The sequence below is a fragment of the Conger conger genome, chromosome 5, assembly GCF_963514075.1.
Source record: "Conger conger chromosome 5, fConCon1.1, whole genome shotgun sequence".
In the NCBI taxonomy this organism is placed as follows: domain Eukaryota; kingdom Metazoa; phylum Chordata; class Actinopteri; order Anguilliformes; family Congridae; genus Conger; species Conger conger.
Window position 1 is genome coordinate 25364985 of NC_083764.1, and position 18080 is coordinate 25383064.

The 18080-nt window shown below is 39.3% G+C and overlaps 4 non-coding genes across 4 annotated transcripts; all 4 read right to left on the bottom strand.

The window, feature by feature from the left end:
• Window positions 1–3948: 3948 nt before the first annotated feature.
• trnat-cgu (transfer RNA threonine (anticodon CGU)) lies at window positions 3949–4020 on the bottom strand. Its single transcript has one exon. It is a non-coding gene; the product is annotated as a tRNA-Thr (tRNA).
• A 9982-nt stretch (window positions 4021–14002) lies between these two features.
• trnat-cgu (transfer RNA threonine (anticodon CGU)) lies at window positions 14003–14074 on the bottom strand. Its single transcript has one exon. It is a non-coding gene; the product is annotated as a tRNA-Thr (tRNA).
• A 1050-nt stretch (window positions 14075–15124) lies between these two features.
• trnat-cgu (transfer RNA threonine (anticodon CGU)) lies at window positions 15125–15196 on the bottom strand. The gene has a single exon. It is a non-coding gene; the product is annotated as a tRNA-Thr (tRNA).
• Window positions 15197–17372: 2176 nt separating this feature from the next.
• On the bottom strand, window positions 17373–17444 carry trnat-cgu (transfer RNA threonine (anticodon CGU)). The gene has a single exon. It is a non-coding gene; the product is annotated as a tRNA-Thr (tRNA).
• Window positions 17445–18080: the final 636 nt, after the last annotated feature.

Here is an 18080-nt window from a genome sequence, read left to right on the forward strand (position 1 = left end):
GTCAGATAGGTCAAGGGAATGGCCAGCTCAGAGAAAACGAGAATAAATCTCTATGGTAGCTTGCCAGTCCCAAGAACCATCAAACCTCTTTTTTGATCTCGGGCCGAGGGCAGGGCGCAATCGGTGCCAGTTTATCTATCTGGGGACGCACCTGCCACCACCCATATCTCCCTCTGTCTAACTGCACACTTCCTCAGGTTAGCCGTGAGCCCAGCACACCTCAGAGACTCGAGTACTGCCCCCACCTACTGCATTTGCTGCTCCCAGGTGTCACAGAAAATCATTAAGTCCTCCAAGTATGCTGCAGCATATACACAGTGGGGGCGCAGCACCCGATCAATGAGGTGCTGGAATGTTGCAGGGGCCCTGAATAACCCAAATGGAATTGGAACAAATTAGAATAATCGATACAGAGTGGAGATGGCCATATTTTGGAGACAAGGGAATCTACCAGTAACCCTTGGTTAAATCCAGCATAGTGAAAAAACTTGCAGTGCCCAGCCAGTCAAGGAAGCCTTTGAGCCTTCGCATAAGATGAGCATAAAAACATGAGCTGTGCCTTAGTCGTACCTCTACCTTAGTCCTACCTCCTGATTTACCCCCCCCCCCCCCCCCATCCCTCTTGTCTAACCCAAAAAAAAATATATGAATATGATGACTGGATGTTCAGAAGAGCACTTCAGGTGTATTTTACTGGTATTTTACTGGTTTTAACTTGTGGAAGAACCAATGCACTTGTAAATCACTTTGGATTAAAAGCATCTGCCAAATGACTAAAATGAAAATGTAAATGAGACTTTGGTTTACAGGAACAACGCTTTACCACCTGGTCAACACACCACCTGTGTACATTGCCAATGAATGGACGGATAAATGAATCAACTATTATTATGGAGGCAATATCTTTGCAGATACCACCATCCCACGACCAAGCTGTGAAGAATGACCAGGGGCACAAAATGTAAATTGATGTAAATGTCATCCATCCATTGACCTCAAACTAAAATGATTAATTGGGATCCACATAACATTTATTACATTACATTACATTATTGGCATTTGGCAGACGCTCTTATCCAGAGCGACGTACAACAAAGTGCATTCCCATAACCAGGGATAAGTTCGCTGAAAGACCCTAGAGGGAAGTACAATTTCAACTGCTACCTGTACAACAAAGATAAGGACGAGGGCCTTTTAAAATTTTTTTATTTATTTATTTTTTTGAGAACAAATAAAAAAACAAACAGAGCAAAAGTGACCAAAGTGAACTATCCAAACACTGCTCACCTAGCCAACTAAAAATACCGATACACAAAGCACATCACAGAGACAACAATTAAGGTTCACAGGGAGGTAGGGAGGGACGGGGAGAGGTGCTGCTTGAAGAGGTGTGTCTTCAGCTTGCGCTTGAAGGTGGGGAGTGTGAATGGGAGATTTATGAATTAAAGAAGCATACTCATCTTTCAATTGTTGTCGAAAAAATTGTCACTTTGGCCACACTAAGCTTGCGTAATTAAAAATTTACCTTTTTTCTGTCTGGGGTATCACTTGTTGAGGAGTAGTGCCATGTTCACAAGCAAGGTGGAAAGATTCTCTGGAATGACCTTCAAGTTCACCAGACAGAGGTATTAGTTAGTTATTCTGAGTATCACAGCACACACTGCAAATATCCCATTGATCAAGGAAGATCACACCTCAACAGAATCCAGGGTTGAACCCAAGATCTTTGGTTTACGAGACCAACGCCTTACCACTTGGCCACCATGCCAAAGAGACACACGAGATTAAAAAATTGAATGACAAAAAACTACAATGATAAGTGAGGCATGATATGTCTGCTGCGCGTATTACAAAACGCGAAAGACAAGAAGGGACAGGACTAGAAACTTCGAGAAACGAATAAGCACGGACAACAGTTGAACCCACGATCTTTGGTCTACAAGACCAACCCCTTGCCACTCGGCCACCCCACCACCTGAACTGCATAAAAATGAGTGAATGAATGAACTATCATTATTAAGTCAATATCTTTGCAGCTGCCCACCGTCCCATGGCCGAGCTGTACAAATTATTATGTGAATTAAACAGACCAGCAATCAAGAAAAGGGCACATTACGTAAATTGATGTAAACGTCATCTGTCCATTGACCTCAAACTAAAATGATTCATTTGGATTCACATAATCTTTGTAAATCAAAGAAGCACACTCATCATCAAAAAGAGAGGTTGATTCTGCGTGCGTTAGAATGGCTTAATGCTCAACTTTCAATCGTTGATAAAATTGTCACTTTGGCCACATTTAGTTTGGTTAATTAAAAAGGGTCCTTTTATCTGTCTGGGGTATGACTTGTTGGGGAGTAGTGGCATGTTCACAAGAGAGGTGGAAAGATTCTCTGGAATGACCTTAGGTTTCAAAAGGAAACACTTCAAGTTCACCAGACAGAGGTATTTGGTTAATTGTTCTGAGTATACCAGCACACATTGCAAACATCCCATTGATCAAGGAGGATCACACCTCAACAGAATCTAGAAATGTGATTAATGTGGAAGCCTTTTGGAATTTCAGGATTGGCATGGGACAACTCGGTCAATAATGTTTTACAAAGCTAGCTGGAAATTATGTACAGCAAAAACTATCAATAAAAAAGCTATGTTTGGGAAAACAGTTCTGCTATAATTGTCTGTAAATTAGAGAAGCATTTCAATTCCATGTACAAGGTGAAGACATGCTTTGTAATTATTACATTTTCAACAACATTGAAAAACTGACCTTTGAAAATTAAGAAAGAAGCACACAACATCAGTGAATTTTTCAACGCAACATCGAGGCTCGGTGGGGGTTGAATCCATGATCTTTGGTTTACGAGACCAACGCCTTACCACTTGGCCACCATGCCAAAGAGACACATGGCCTTTTAAAATTGAATGACAAAAAAACTACAATGATAAGTGAGGCATGATATATTTGCTGCTCATATTACAACATTCTAAAGACAAGAAGAGACAGGACTAGAAACTTCGAGAAACTAATAGGCACGGACAGGGGTCCAACCCACGGTCTTTGGTCTACAAGACCAACGCCTTACCACTCGGCCACCCCAACACCGAAACTGCATAAAAATTAGTGAATGAATGAACTATCATTATTAAGTCAATATCTTTGCAGCTGCCCACCGTCCCATGGCCGAGCTGTACAAATCATTATGTGAATTAAACAGACCAGCAATCAAGAAAAGGGCACATTACGTAAATTGATGTAAACGTCATCTGTCCATTGACCTCAAACTAAAATGATTCATTAGGATTCACATAATCTTTGTAAATTAAAGAAGCACACTCATCTACAAAAATAAAGGTTGATTCTGGGTGCGTTAGGATGGCATAATGCTCAACTTTCAATCGTTGATAAAATTGTCACTTTGGCCACATTTAGCTTGGTTAATTAAAAAGGGTCCTTTTATCTGTCTGGGGTATGACTTGTTGGGGAGTAGTGGCATGTTCACAAGAGAGGTGGAAAGATTCTCTGGAATGACCGTAGGTTTCAAAAGGAAACACTTCAAGTTCACCAGACAGAGGTATTTGGTTAATTGTTCTGAGTATACCAGCACACATTACAAACATCCCATTGATCAAGGAGGATCACACCTCAACAGAATCTAGAAATGTGATTAATGTGGAAGCCTTTTGGAAATTCAGGATTGGCATGGGACAACTCGATCAATAATGTTTTACAAGGCCAGCTGGAAATTATGTACCGCAAAAACTATCAATAAAAAAGCTATGTTTGGGAAAACAGTTCTGCTATAATTGTCTGTAAATTAGATAAGCAATTCACTTCCATGTACAAGGTGAAGACATGCTTGTAATTATTACATTTTCCACAACATTGAAAAACTGACCTTTGAAAATGAGGAAAGAAAGATGATAGAATTCTGCAATGCAACATCGAGGCACAGATGGGGGTTGAACCCATGATCTTTGGTTTACGAGACCAACACCTTACCACTTGGCCACCATGCCAAAGAGACACACGAGATTAAAAAATTGAATGACAAAAAACTACAATGATAAGTGAGGCATGATATGTCTGCTGCGCGTATTACAAAACGCGAAAGACAAGAAGGGACAGGACTAGAAACTTCGAGAAACGAATAAGCACGGACAACAGTTGAACCCACGATCTTTGGTCTACAAGACCAACCCCTTGCCACTCGGCCACCCCACCACCTGAACTGCATAAAAATGAGTGAATGAATGAACTATCATTATTAAGTCAATATCTTTGCAGCTGCCCACCGTCCCATGGCCGAGCTGTACAAATTATTATGTGAATTAAACAGACCAGCAATCAAGAAAAGGGCACATTACGTAAATTGATGTAAACGTCATCTGTCCATTGACCTCAAACTAAAATGATTCATTTGGATTCACATAATCTTTGTAAATCAAAGAAGCACACTCATCATCAAAAAGAGAGGTTGATTCTGCGTGCGTTAGAATGGCTTAATGCTCAACTTTCAATCGTTGATAAAATTGTCACTTTGGCCACATTTAGTTTGGTTAATTAAAAAGGGTCCTTTTATCTGTCTGGGGTATGACTTGTTGGGGAGTAGTGGCATGTTCACAAGAGAGGTGGAAAGATTCTCTGGAATGACCTTAGGTTTCAAAAGGAAACACTTCAAGTTCACCAGACAGAGGTATTTGGTTAATTGTTCTGAGTATACCAGCACACATTGCAAACATCCCATTGATCAAGGAGGATCACACCTCAACAGAATCTAGAAATGTGATTAATGTGGAAGCCTTTTGGAATTTCAGGATTGGCATGGGACAACTCGGTCAATAATGTTTTACAAAGCTAGCTGGAAATTATGTACAGCAAAAACTATCAATAAAAAAGCTATGTTTGGGAAAACAGTTCTGCTATAATTGTCTGTAAATTAGAGAAGCATTTCAATTCCATGTACAAGGTGAAGACATGCTTTGTAATTATTACATTTTCAACAACATTGAAAAACTGACCTTTGAAAATTAAGAAAGAAGCACACAACATCAGTGAATTTTTCAACGCAACATCGAGGCTCGGTGGGGGTTGAATCCATGATCTTTGGTTTACGAGACCAACGCCTTACCACTTGGCCACCATGCCAAAGAGACACATGGCCTTTTAAAATTGAATGACAAAAAAACTACAATGATAAGTGAGGCATGATATATTTGCTGCTCATATTACAACATTCTAAAGACAAGAAGAGACAGGACTAGAAACTTCGAGAAACTAATAGGCACGGACAGGGGTCCAACCCACGGTCTTTGGTCTACAAGACCAACGCCTTACCACTCGGCCACCCCAACACCGAAACTGCATAAAAATTAGTGAATGAATGAACTATCATTATTAAGTCAATATCTTTGCAGCTGCCCACCGTCCCATGGCCGAGCTGTACAAATCATTATGTGAATTAAACAGACCAGCAATCAAGAAAAGGGCACATTATGTAAATTGATGTAAACGTCATCTGTCCATTGACCTCAAACTAAAATGATTAATTTGGATTCACATAATCTTTGTAAATTAAAGAAGCACACTCATCTACAAAAAAAACGGTTGATTCTGCGTGCGTTAGGATGGCATAATGCTCAACTTTCAATTGTTGATAAAATTGTCACTTTGGCCACATTTAGCTTGGTTAATTAAAAAGGGACCTTTTATCTGTCTGGGGTATGACTTGTTGGGGAGTAGTGGCACGTTCACAAGAGAGGTGGAAAGATTCTCTGGAATGACCTTAGATTTCAAAAGGAAACACTTCAAGTTCAGCAGACAGAGGTATTTGGTTAATTGTTCTGAGTATACCAGCACACATTGCAAACATCCCATTGATCAAGGAGGATCACACCTCAACAGAATCTAGAAATGTGATTAATGTGGAAGCCTTTTGGAAATTCAGGATTGGCATGGGACAACTCGGTCAATAATGTTTTACAAAGCTAGCTGGAAATTATGTACAGCAAAAACTATCAATAAAAAAGCTATGTTTGGGAAAACAGTTCTGCTATAATTGTCTGTAAATTAGAGAAGCATTTCAATTCCATGTGCACGGTGAAGGCATTCTTGTAATCATTACATTTTCACCAACATTGAAAAAGAATAAAGAAGCATGAAACATCAGTGAATTTTTCAACGCAACATCGAGGCTCGGTGGGGGTTGAATCCATGATCTTTGGTTTACGAGACCAACGCCTTACCACTTGGCCACCATGCCAAAGAGACACATGGCCTTTTAAAATTGAATGACAAAAAAACTACAATGATAAGTGAGGCATGATATATTTGCTGCTCATATTACAACACTCTAAAGACAAGAAGAGACAGGACTAGAAACTTCGAGAAACTAATAGGCACGGACAGGGGTCCAACCCACGGTCTTTGGTCTACAAGACCAACGCCTTACCACTCGGCCACCCCAACACCAAAACTGCATAAAAATTAGTGAATGAATGAACTATCATTATTAAGTCAATATCTTTGCAGCTGCCCACCGTCCCATGGCCGAGCTGTACAAATCATTATGTGAATTAAACAGACCAGCAATCAAGAAAAGGGCACATTATGTAAATTGATGTAAACGTCATCTGTCCATTGACCTCAAACTAAAATGATTCATTTGGATTCACATAATCTTTGTAAATTAAAGAAGCACACTCATCTACAAAAAAAACGGTTGATTCTGCGTGCGTTAGGATGGCATAATGCTCAACTTTCAATTGTTGATAAAATTGTCACTTTGGCCACATTTAGCTTGGTTAATTAAAAAGGGACCTTTTATCTGTCTGGGGTATGACTTGTTGGGGAGTAGTGGCACGTTCACAAGAGAGGTGGAAAGATTCTCTGGAATGACCTTAGATTTCAAAAGGAAACACTTCAAGTTCAGCAGACAGAGGTATTTGGTTAATTGTTCTGAGTATACCAGCACACATTGCAAACATCCCATTGATCAAGGAGGATCACACCTCAACAGAATCTAGAAATGTGATTAATGTGGAAGCCTTTTGGAAATTCAGGATTGGCATGGGACAACTCGGTCAATAATGTTTTACAAAGCTAGCTGGAAATTATGTACAGCAAAAACTATCAATAAAAAAGCTATGTTTGGGAAAACAGTTCTGCTATAATTGTCTGTAAATTAGAGAAGCATTTCAATTCCATGTGCACGGTGAAGGCATTCTTGTAATCATTACATTTTCACCAACATTGAAAAAGAATAAAGAAGCATGAAACATCAGTGAATTTTTCAACGCAACATCGAGGCTCGGTGGGGGTTGAATCCATGATCTTTGGTTTACGAGACCAACGCCTTACCACTTGGCCACCATGCCAAAGAGACACATGGCCTTTTAAAATTGAATGACAAAAAAACTACAATGATAAGTGAGGCATGATATATTTGCTGCTCATATTACAACACTCTAAAGACAAGAAGAGACAGGACTAGAAACTTCGAGAAACTAATAGGCACGGACAGGGGTCCAACCCACGGTCTTTGGTCTACAAGACCAACGCCTTACCACTCGGCCACCCCAACACCAAAACTGCATAAAAATTAGTGAATGAATGAACTATCATTATTAAGTCAATATCTTTGCAGCTGCCCACCGTCCCATGGCCGAGCTGTACAAATCATTATGTGAATTAAACAGACCAGCAATCAAGAAAAGGGCACATTATGTAAATTGATGTAAACGTCATCTGTCCATTGACCTCAAACTAAAATGATTAATTTGGATTCACATAATCTTTGTAAATTAAAGAAGCACACTCATCTACAAAAAAAACGGTTGATTCTGCGTGCGTTAGGATGGCATAATGCTCAACTTTCAATTGTTGATAAAATTGTCACTTTGGCCACATTTAGCTTGGTTAATTAAAAAGGGACCTTTTATCTGTCTGGGGTATGACTTGTTGGGGAGTAGTGGCACGTTCACAAGAGAGGTGGAAAGATTCTCTGGAATGACCTTAGATTTCAAAAGGAAACACTTCAAGTTCAGTAGACAGAGGTATTTGGTTAATTGTTCTGAGTATACCAGCACACATTGCAAACATCCCATTGATCAAGGAGGATCACACCTCAACAGAATCTAGAAATGTGATTAATGTGGAAGCCTTTTGGAAATTCAGGATTGGCATGGGACAACTCGGTCAATAATGTTTTACAAAGCTAGCTGGAAATTATGTACAGCAAAAACTATCAATAAAAAAGCTATGTTTGGGAAAACAGTTCTGCTATAATTGTCTGTAAATTAGAGAAGCATTTCAATTCCATGTGCACGGTGAAGGCATTCTTGTAATCATTACATTTTCACCAACATTGAAAAAGAATAAAGAAGCATGAAACATCAGTGAATTTTTCAACGCAACATCGAGGCTCGGTGGGGGTTGAATCCATGATCTTTGGTTTACGAGACCAACGCCTTACCACTTGGCCACCATGCCAAAGAGACACATGGCCTTTTAAAATTGAATGACAAAAAAACTACAATGATAAGTGAGGCATGATATATTTGCTGCTCATATTACAACACTCTAAAGACAAGAAGAGACAGGACTAGAAACTTCGAGAAACTAATAGGCACGGACAGGGGTCCAACCCACGGTCTTTGGTCTACAAGACCAACGCCTTACCACTCGGCCACCCCAACACCAAAACTGCATAAAAATTAGTGAATGAATGAACTATCATTATTAAGTCAATATCTTTGCAGCTGCCCACCGTCCCATGGCCGAGCTGTACAAATCATTATGTGAATTAAACAGACCAGCAATCAAGAAAAGGGCACATTATGTAAATTGATGTAAACGTCATCTGTCCATTGACCTCAAACTAAAATGATTAATTTGGATTCACATAATCTTTGTAAATTAAAGAAGCACACTCATCTACAAAAAAAACGGTTGATTCTGCGTGCGTTAGGATGGCATAATGCTCAACTTTCAATTGTTGATAAAATTGTCACTTTGGCCACATTTAGCTTGGTTAATTAAAAAGGGACCTTTTATCTGTCTGGGGTATGACTTGTTGGGGAGTAGTGGCACGTTCACAAGAGAGGTGGAAAGATTCTCTGGAATGACCTTAGATTTCAAAAGGAAACACTTCAAGTTCAGCAGACAGAGGTATTTGGTTAATTGTTCTGAGTATACCAGCACACATTGCAAACATCCCATTGATCAAGGAGGATCACACCTCAACAGAATCTAGAAATGTGATTAATGTGGAAGCCTTTTGGAAATTCAGGATTGGCATGGGACAACTCGGTCAATAATGTTTTACAAAGCTAGCTGGAAATTATGTACAGCAAAAACTATCAATAAAAAAGCTATGTTTGGGAAAACAGTTCTGCTATAATTGTCTGTAAATTAGAGAAGCATTTCAATTCCATGTGCACGGTGAAGGCATTCTTGTAATCATTACATTTTCAACAACATTGAAAAAGAATAAAGAAGCATGAAACATCAGTGAATTTTTCAACGCAACATCGAGGCTCGGTGGGGGTTGAATCCATGATCTTTGGTTTACGAGACCAACGCCTTACCACTTGGCCACCATGCCAAAGAGACACATGGCCTTTTAAAATTGAATGACAAAAAAACTACAATGATAAGTGAGGCATGATATATTTGCTGCTCATATTACAACACTCTAAAGACAAGAAGAGACAGGACTAGAAACTTCGAGAAACTAATAGGCACGGACAGGGGTCCAACCCACGGTCTTTGGTCTACAAGACCAACGCCTTACCACTCGGCCACCCCAACACCAAAACTGCATAAAAATTAGTGAATGAATGAACTATCATTATTAAGTCAATATCTTTGCAGCTGCCCACCGTCCCATGGCCGAGCTGTACAAATCATTATGTGAATTAAACAGACCAGCAATCAAGAAAAGGGCACATTATGTAAATTGATGTAAACGTCATCTGTCCATTGACCTCAAACTAAAATGATTAATTTGGATTCACATAATCTTTGTAAATTAAAGAAGCACACTCATCTACAAAAAAAACGGTTGATTCTGCGTGCGTTAGGATGGCATAATGCTCAACTTTCAATTGTTGAAAATTGTCACTTTGGCCACATTTAGCTTGGTTAATTAAAAAGGGACCTTTTATCTGTCTGGGGTATGACTTGTTGGGGAGTAGTGGCACGTTCACAAGAGAGGTGGAAAGATTCTCTGGAATGACCTTAGATTTCAAAAGGAAACACTTCAAGTTCAGTAGACAGAGGTATTTGGTTAATTGTTCTGAGTATACCAGCACACATTGCAAACATCCCATTGTCAAGGAGGATCACACCTCAACAGAATCTAGAAATGTGATTAATGTGGAAGCCTTTTGGAAATTCAGGATTGGCATGGGACAACTCGGTCAATAATGTTTTACAAAGCTAGCTGGAAATTATGTACAGCAAAAACTATCAATAAAAAAGCTATGTTTGGGAAAACAGTTCTGCTATAATTGTCTGTAAATTAGAGAAGCATTTCAATTCCATGTGCACGGTGAAGGCATTCTTGTAATCATTACATTTTCACCAACATTGAAAAAGAATAAAGAAGCATGAAACATCAGTGAATTTTTCAACGCAACATCGAGGCTCGGTGGGGGTTGAATCCATGATCTTTGGTTTACGAGACCAACGCCTTACCACTTGGCCACCATGCCAAAGAGACACATGGCCTTTTAAAATTGAATGACAAAAAAACTACAATGATAAGTGAGGCATGATATATTTGCTGCTCATATTACAACACTCTAAAGACAAGAAGAGACAGGACTAGAAACTTCGAGAAACTAATAGGCACGGACAGGGGTCCAACCCACGGTCTTTGGTCTACAAGACCAACGCCTTACCACTCGGCCACCCCAACACCAAAACTGCATAAAAATTAGTGAATGAATGAACTATCATTATTAAGTCAATATCTTTGCAGCTGCCCACCGTCCCATGGCCGAGCTGTACAAATCATTATGTGAATTAAACAGACCAGCAATCAAGAAAAGGGCACATTATGTAAATTGATGTAAACGTCATCTGTCCATTGACCTCAAACTAAAATGATTAATTTGGATTCACATAATCTTTGTAAATTAAAGAAGCACACTCATCTACAAAAAAAACGGTTGATTCTGCGTGCGTTAGGATGGCATAATGCTCAACTTTCAATTGTTGATAAAATTGTCACTTTGGCCACATTTAGCTTGGTTAATTAAAAAGGGACCTTTTATCTGTCTGGGGTATGACTTGTTGGGGAGTAGTGGCACGTTCACAAGAGAGGTGGAAAGATTCTCTGGAATGACCTTAGATTTCAAAAGGAAACACTTCAAGTTCAGTAGACAGAGGTATTTGGTTAATTGTTCTGAGTATACCAGCACACATTGCAAACATCCCATTGATCAAGGAGGATCACACCTCAACAGAATCTAGAAATGTGATTAATGTGGAAGCCTTTTGGAAATTCAGGATTGGCATGGGACAACTCGGTCAATAATGTTTTACAAAGCTAGCTGGAAATTATGTACAGCAAAAACTATCAATAAAAAAGCTATGTTTGGGAAAACAGTTCTGCTATAATTGTCTGTAAATTAGATAAGCAATTCACTTCCATGTACAAGGTGAAGACATGCTTGTAATTATTACATTTTCAACAACATTGAAAAACTGACCTTTGAAAATTAAGAAAGAAGCACACAACATCAGTGAATTTTTCAACGCAACATCGAGGCTCGGTGGGGGTTGAATCCATGATCTTTGGTTTACGAGACCAACGCCTTACCACTTGGCCACCATGCCAAAGAGACACATGGCCTTTTAAAATTGAATGACAAAAAAACTACAATGATAAGTGAGGCATGATATATTTGCTGCTCATATTACAACACTCTAAAGACAAGAAGAGACAGGACTAGAAACTTCGAGAAACTAATAGGCACGGACAGGGGTCCAACCCACGGTCTTTGGTCTACAAGACCAACGCCTTACCACTCGGCCACCCCAACACCGAAACTGCATAAAAATTAGTGAATGAATGAACTATCATTATTAAGTCAATATCTTTGCAGCTGCCCACCGTCCCATGGCCGAGCTGTACAAATCATTATGTGAATTAAACAGACCAGCAATCAAGAAAAGGGCACATTATGTAAATTGATGTAAACGTCATCTGTCCATTGACCTCAAACTAAAATGATTAATTTGGATTCACATAATCTTTGTAAATTAAAGAAGCACACTCATCTACAAAAAAAACGGTTGATTCTGCGTGCGTTAGGATGGCATAATGCTCAACTTTCAATTGTTGATAAAATTGTCACTTTGGCCACATTTAGCTTGGTTAATTAAAAAGGGACCTTTTATCTGTCTGGGGTATGACTTGTTGGGGAGTAGTGGCACGTTCACAAGAGAGGTGGAAAGATTCTCTGGAATGACCTTAGATTTCAAAAGGAAACACTTCAAGTTCAGCAGACAGAGGTATTTGGTTAATTGTTCTGAGTATACCAGCACACATTGCAAACATCCCATTGATCAAGGAGGATCACACCTCAACAGAATCTAGAAATGTGATTAATGTGGAAGCCTTTTGGAAATTCAGGATTGGCATGGGACAACTCGGTCAATAATGTTTTACAAAGCTAGCTGGAAATTATGTACAGCAAAAACTATCAATAAAAAAGCTATGTTTGGGAAAACAGTTCTGCTATAATTGTCTGTAAATTAGAGAAGCATTTCAATTCCATGTGCACGGTGAAGGCATTCTTGTAATCATTACATTTTCACCAACATTGAAAAAGAATAAAGAAGCATGAAACATCAGTGAATTTTTCAACGCAACATCGAGGCTCGGTGGGGGTTGAATCCATGATCTTTGGTTTACGAGACCAACGCCTTACCACTTGGCCACCATGCCAAAGAGACACATGGCCTTTTAAAATTGAATGACAAAAAAACTACAATGATAAGTGAGGCATGATATATTTGCTGCTCATATTACAACACTCTAAAGACAAGAAGAGACAGGACTAGAAACTTCGAGAAACTAATAGGCACGGACAGGGGTCCAACCCACGGTCTTTGGTCTACAAGACCAACGCCTTACCACTCGGCCACCCCAACACCAAAACTGCATAAAAATTAGTGAATGAATGAACTATCATTATTAAGTCAATATCTTTGCAGCTGCCCACCGTCCCATGGCCGAGCTGTACAAATCATTATGTGAATTAAACAGACCAGCAATCAAGAAAAGGGCACATTATGTAAATTGATGTAAACGTCATCTGTCCATTGACCTCAAACTAAAATGATTAATTTGGATTCACATAATCTTTGTAAATTAAAGAAGCACACTCATCTACAAAAAAAACGGTTGATTCTGCGTGCGTTAGGATGGCATAATGCTCAACTTTCAATTGTTGATAAAATTGTCACTTTGGCCACATTTAGCTTGGTTAATTAAAAAGGGACCTTTTATCTGTCTGGGGTATGACTTGTTGGGGAGTAGTGGCACGTTCACAAGAGAGGTGGAAAGATTCTCTGGAATGACCTTAGATTTCAAAAGGAAACACTTCAAGTTCAGTAGACAGAGGTATTTGGTTAATTGTTCTGAGTATACCAGCACACATTGCAAACATCCCATTGATCAAGGAGGATCACACCTCAACAGAATCTAGAAATGTGATTAATGTGGAAGCCTTTTGGAAATTCAGGATTGGCATGGGACAACTCGGTCAATAATGTTTTACAAAGCTAGCTGGAAATTATGTACAGCAAAAACTATCAATAAAAAAGCTATGTTTGGGAAAACAGTTCTGCTATAATTGTCTGTAAATTAGAGAAGCATTTCAATTCCATGTGCACGGTGAAGGCATTCTTGTAATCATTACATTTTCACCAACATTGAAAAAGAATAAAGAAGCATGAAACATCAGTGAATTTTTCAACGCGACATCGAGGCACAGATGGGGGTTGAACCCATGAGCTTTGGTTTACGAGACCAACGCCTTACCGCTTGGCCACCATGCCAAAGAGACCCATGGCCTTTTAAAACTGAATGACAAAAAACTACAACGATAAGTGAGGCATGATATATTTGCTGCTCATATTACAAAACTCGAAAGACAAGAAGAGACAGGACTAGAAACTTCAAGAAACTAATGGACACGGACAGGGGTCAAACCCACGATCTTTGGTCTACAAGACCAACCCCTTACCACTCGGCCACCCCACCACCTGAATTGCATAAAAATGAGTGAATGAATGAACTATCATTATTAAGTCAATATCTTTGCAGCTGCCCACCGTCCCACGGCCGAGCTGTACAAATTATTATGTGAATTAAACAGACCAGCAATCAAGAAAAGGGCACATTACGTAAATTGATATAAACGTCATCTGTCCATTGACCTCAAACTAAAATGATTAATTTGGATTCACATAATCTTTGTAAATTAAAGAAGCACACTCATCTACAAAAAAAACGGTTGATTCTGCGTGCGTTAGGATGGCATAATGCTCAACTTTCAATTGTTGATAAAATTGTCACTTTGGCCACATTTAGCTTGGTTAATTAAAAAGGGACCTTTTATCTGTCTGGGGTATGACTTGTTGGGGAGTAGTGGCACGTTCACAAGAGAGGTGGAAAGATTCTCTGGAATGACCTTAGATTTCAAAAGGAAACACTTCAAGTTCAGCAGACAGAGGTATTTGGTTAATTGTTCTGAGTATACCAGCACACATTACAAACATCCCATTGATCAAGGAGGATCACACCTCAACAAAATATAGAAATGTGATTAATGTGGAAGCCTTTTGGAAATTCAGGATTGGCATGGGACAACTCGGTCAATAATGTTTTACAAAGCTAGCTGGAAATTATGTACAGCAAAAACTATCAATAAAAAAGCTATGTTTGGGAAAACAGTTCTGCTATAATTTTCTGTAAATTAGAGAAGCACTTCACTTCCATGTACAAGGTGAAGACATGCTTGTAATTATTACATTTTCAACAACATTGAAAAACTGACCTTTGAAAATGAGGAAAGAAACATGATAAAATTCCGCAATGCAACATCGAGGCACGGATGGGGGTTGAACCCACGATCTTTGGTTTACGAGACCAACGCCTTACCACTTGGCCACCATGCCAAAGAGACACATGAGATTGAAAAATTGAATGACAAAAAACTACAATGATAAGTGAGGCATGATATGTCTGCTGCGCGGATTACAAAACGCGAAAGACAAGAAGAGACGGGACTAGAAACCTCGAGAAATGAATAGGCACGGACAGCGGTCGAACCCACGATCTTTGGTCTACAAGACCAACCCCTTACCACTCGGCCACCCCACCACCTGAACTGCATAAAAATGAGTGAATGAATGAACTATCATTATTAAGTCAATATCTTTGCAGCTGCCCACCGTCCCACGGCCAAGCTGTACAAATTACTATGTGAATTAAACAGACCAGCAATGAAGAAAAGGCCACATTACGTAAATTGATGTAAACGTCATCTGTCCATTGACCTCAAACTAAAATGATTAATTTGGATTCACATAATCTTTGTAAATTAAAGAAGCACATTCATCTACAAAAAGAACGGTTGATTCTGCGTGCGTTAGGATGGCATAATGCTCAACTTTCAATCGTTGATAAAATTGTCACTTTGGCCACAGTTAGCTTGGTTAATTAAAAAGGGTCCTTTTATCTGTCTGGGGTATGACTTGTTGGGGAGTAGTGGCATGTTCACAAGAGAGGTGGAAAGATTCTCTGGAATGACCGTAGGTTTCAAAAGGAAACACTTCAAGTTCACCAGACAGAGGTATTTGGTTAATTGTTCTGAGTATACCAGCACACATTGCAAACATCCCATTGATCACGGAGGATCACACCTCAACAGAATCTAGAAATGTGATTAATGTGGAAGCCTTTTGGAATTTCAGGATTAGCATGGGACAACTCGGTCAATATGTTTTACAAAGCTAGCTGGAAATTATGGACAGCAAAAACAATCAATAAAAAAGCTATGTTTGGGAAAAGTTCTGCTATAATTTTCTGTAAATTAGAGAAGCACTTCACTTCCATGTACAAGGTGAAGACATGCTTGTAATTATTACATTTTCAACAACATTGAAAAACTGACCTTTGAAAATTAAGAAAGAAGCACACAACATCAGTGAATTTTTCAACGCAACATCGAGGCTCGGTGGGGGTTGAATCCATGATCTTTGGTTTACGAGACCAACGCCTTACCACTTGGCCACCATGCCAAAGAGACACATGGCCTTTTAAAATTGAATGACAAAAAAACTACAATGATAAGTGAGGCATGATATATTTGCTGCTCATATTACAACACTCTAAAGACAAGAAGAGACAGGACTAGAAACTTCGAGAAACTAATAGGCACGGACAGGGGTCTAACCCACGGTCTTTGGTCTACAAGACCAACGCCTTACCACTCGGCCACCCCACCACCTGAATTGCATAAAAATGAGTGAATGAATGAACTATCATTATTAAGTCAATATCTTTGCAGCTGCCCACCGTCCCACGGCCGAGCTGTACAAATTATTATGTGAATTAAACAGACCAGCAATCAAGAAAAGGGCACATTACGTAAATTGATATAAACGTCATCTGTCCATTGACCTCAAACTAAAATGATTAATTTGGATTCACATAATCTTTGTAAATTAAAGAAGCACACTCATCTACAAAAAAAACGGTTGATTCTGCGTGCGTTAGGATGGCATAATGCTCAACTTTCAATTGTTGATAAAATTGTCACTTTGGCCACATTTAGCTTGGTTAATTAAAAAGGGACCTTTTATCTGTCTGGGGTATGACTTGTTGGGGAGTAGTGGCACGTTCACAAGAGAGGTGGAAAGATTCTCTGGAATGACCTTAGATTTCAAAAGGAAACACTTCAAGTTCAGCAGACAGAGGTATTTGGTTAATTGTTCTGAGTATACCAGCACACATTACAAACATCCCATTGATCAAGGAGGATCACACCTCAACAAAATATAGAAATGTGATTAATGTGGAAGCCTTTTGGAAATTCAGGATTGGCATGGGACAACTCGGTCAATAATGTTTTACAAAGCTAGCTGGAAATTATGTACAGCAAAAACTATCAATAAAAAAGCTATGTTTGGGAAAACAGTTCTGCTATAATTTTCTGTAAATTAGAGAAGCACTTCACTTCCATGTACAAGGTGAAGACATGCTTGTAATTATTAAATTTTCAACAACATTGAAAAACTGACCTTTGAAAATGAGGAAAGAAACATGATAGAATTCCGCAATGCAACATCGAGGCACGGATGGGGGTTGAACCCACGATATTTGGTTTACGAGACCAACGCCTTACCACTTGGCCACCATGCCAAAGAGACACATGAGATTGAAAAATTGAATGACAAAAAACTACAATGATAAGTGAGGCATGATATGTCTGCTGCGCGGATTACAAAACGCGAAAGACAAGAAGAGACGGGACTAGAAACCTCGAGAAATGAATAGGCACGGACAGCGGTCGAACCCACGATCTTTGGTCTACAAGACCAACCCCTTACCACTCGGCCACCCCACCACCTGAACTGCATAAAAATGAGTGAATGAATGAACTATCATTATTAAGTCAATATCTTTGCAGCTGCCCACCGTCCCACGGCCAAGCTGTACAAATTACTATGTGAATTAAACAGACCAGCAATGAAGAAAAGGCCACATTACGTAAATTGATGTAAACGTCATCTGTCCATTGACCTCAAACTAAAATGATTAATTTGGATTCACATAATCTTTGTAAATTAAAGAAGCACATTCATCTACAAAAAGAACGGTTGATTCTGCGTGCGTTAGGATGGCATAATGCTCAACTTTCAATCGTTGATAAAATTGTCACTTTGGCCACAGTTAGCTTGGTTAATTAAAAAGGGTCCTTTTATCTGTCTGGGGTATGACTTGTTGGGGAGTAGTGGCATGTTCACAAGAGAGGTGGAAAGATTCTCTGGAATGACC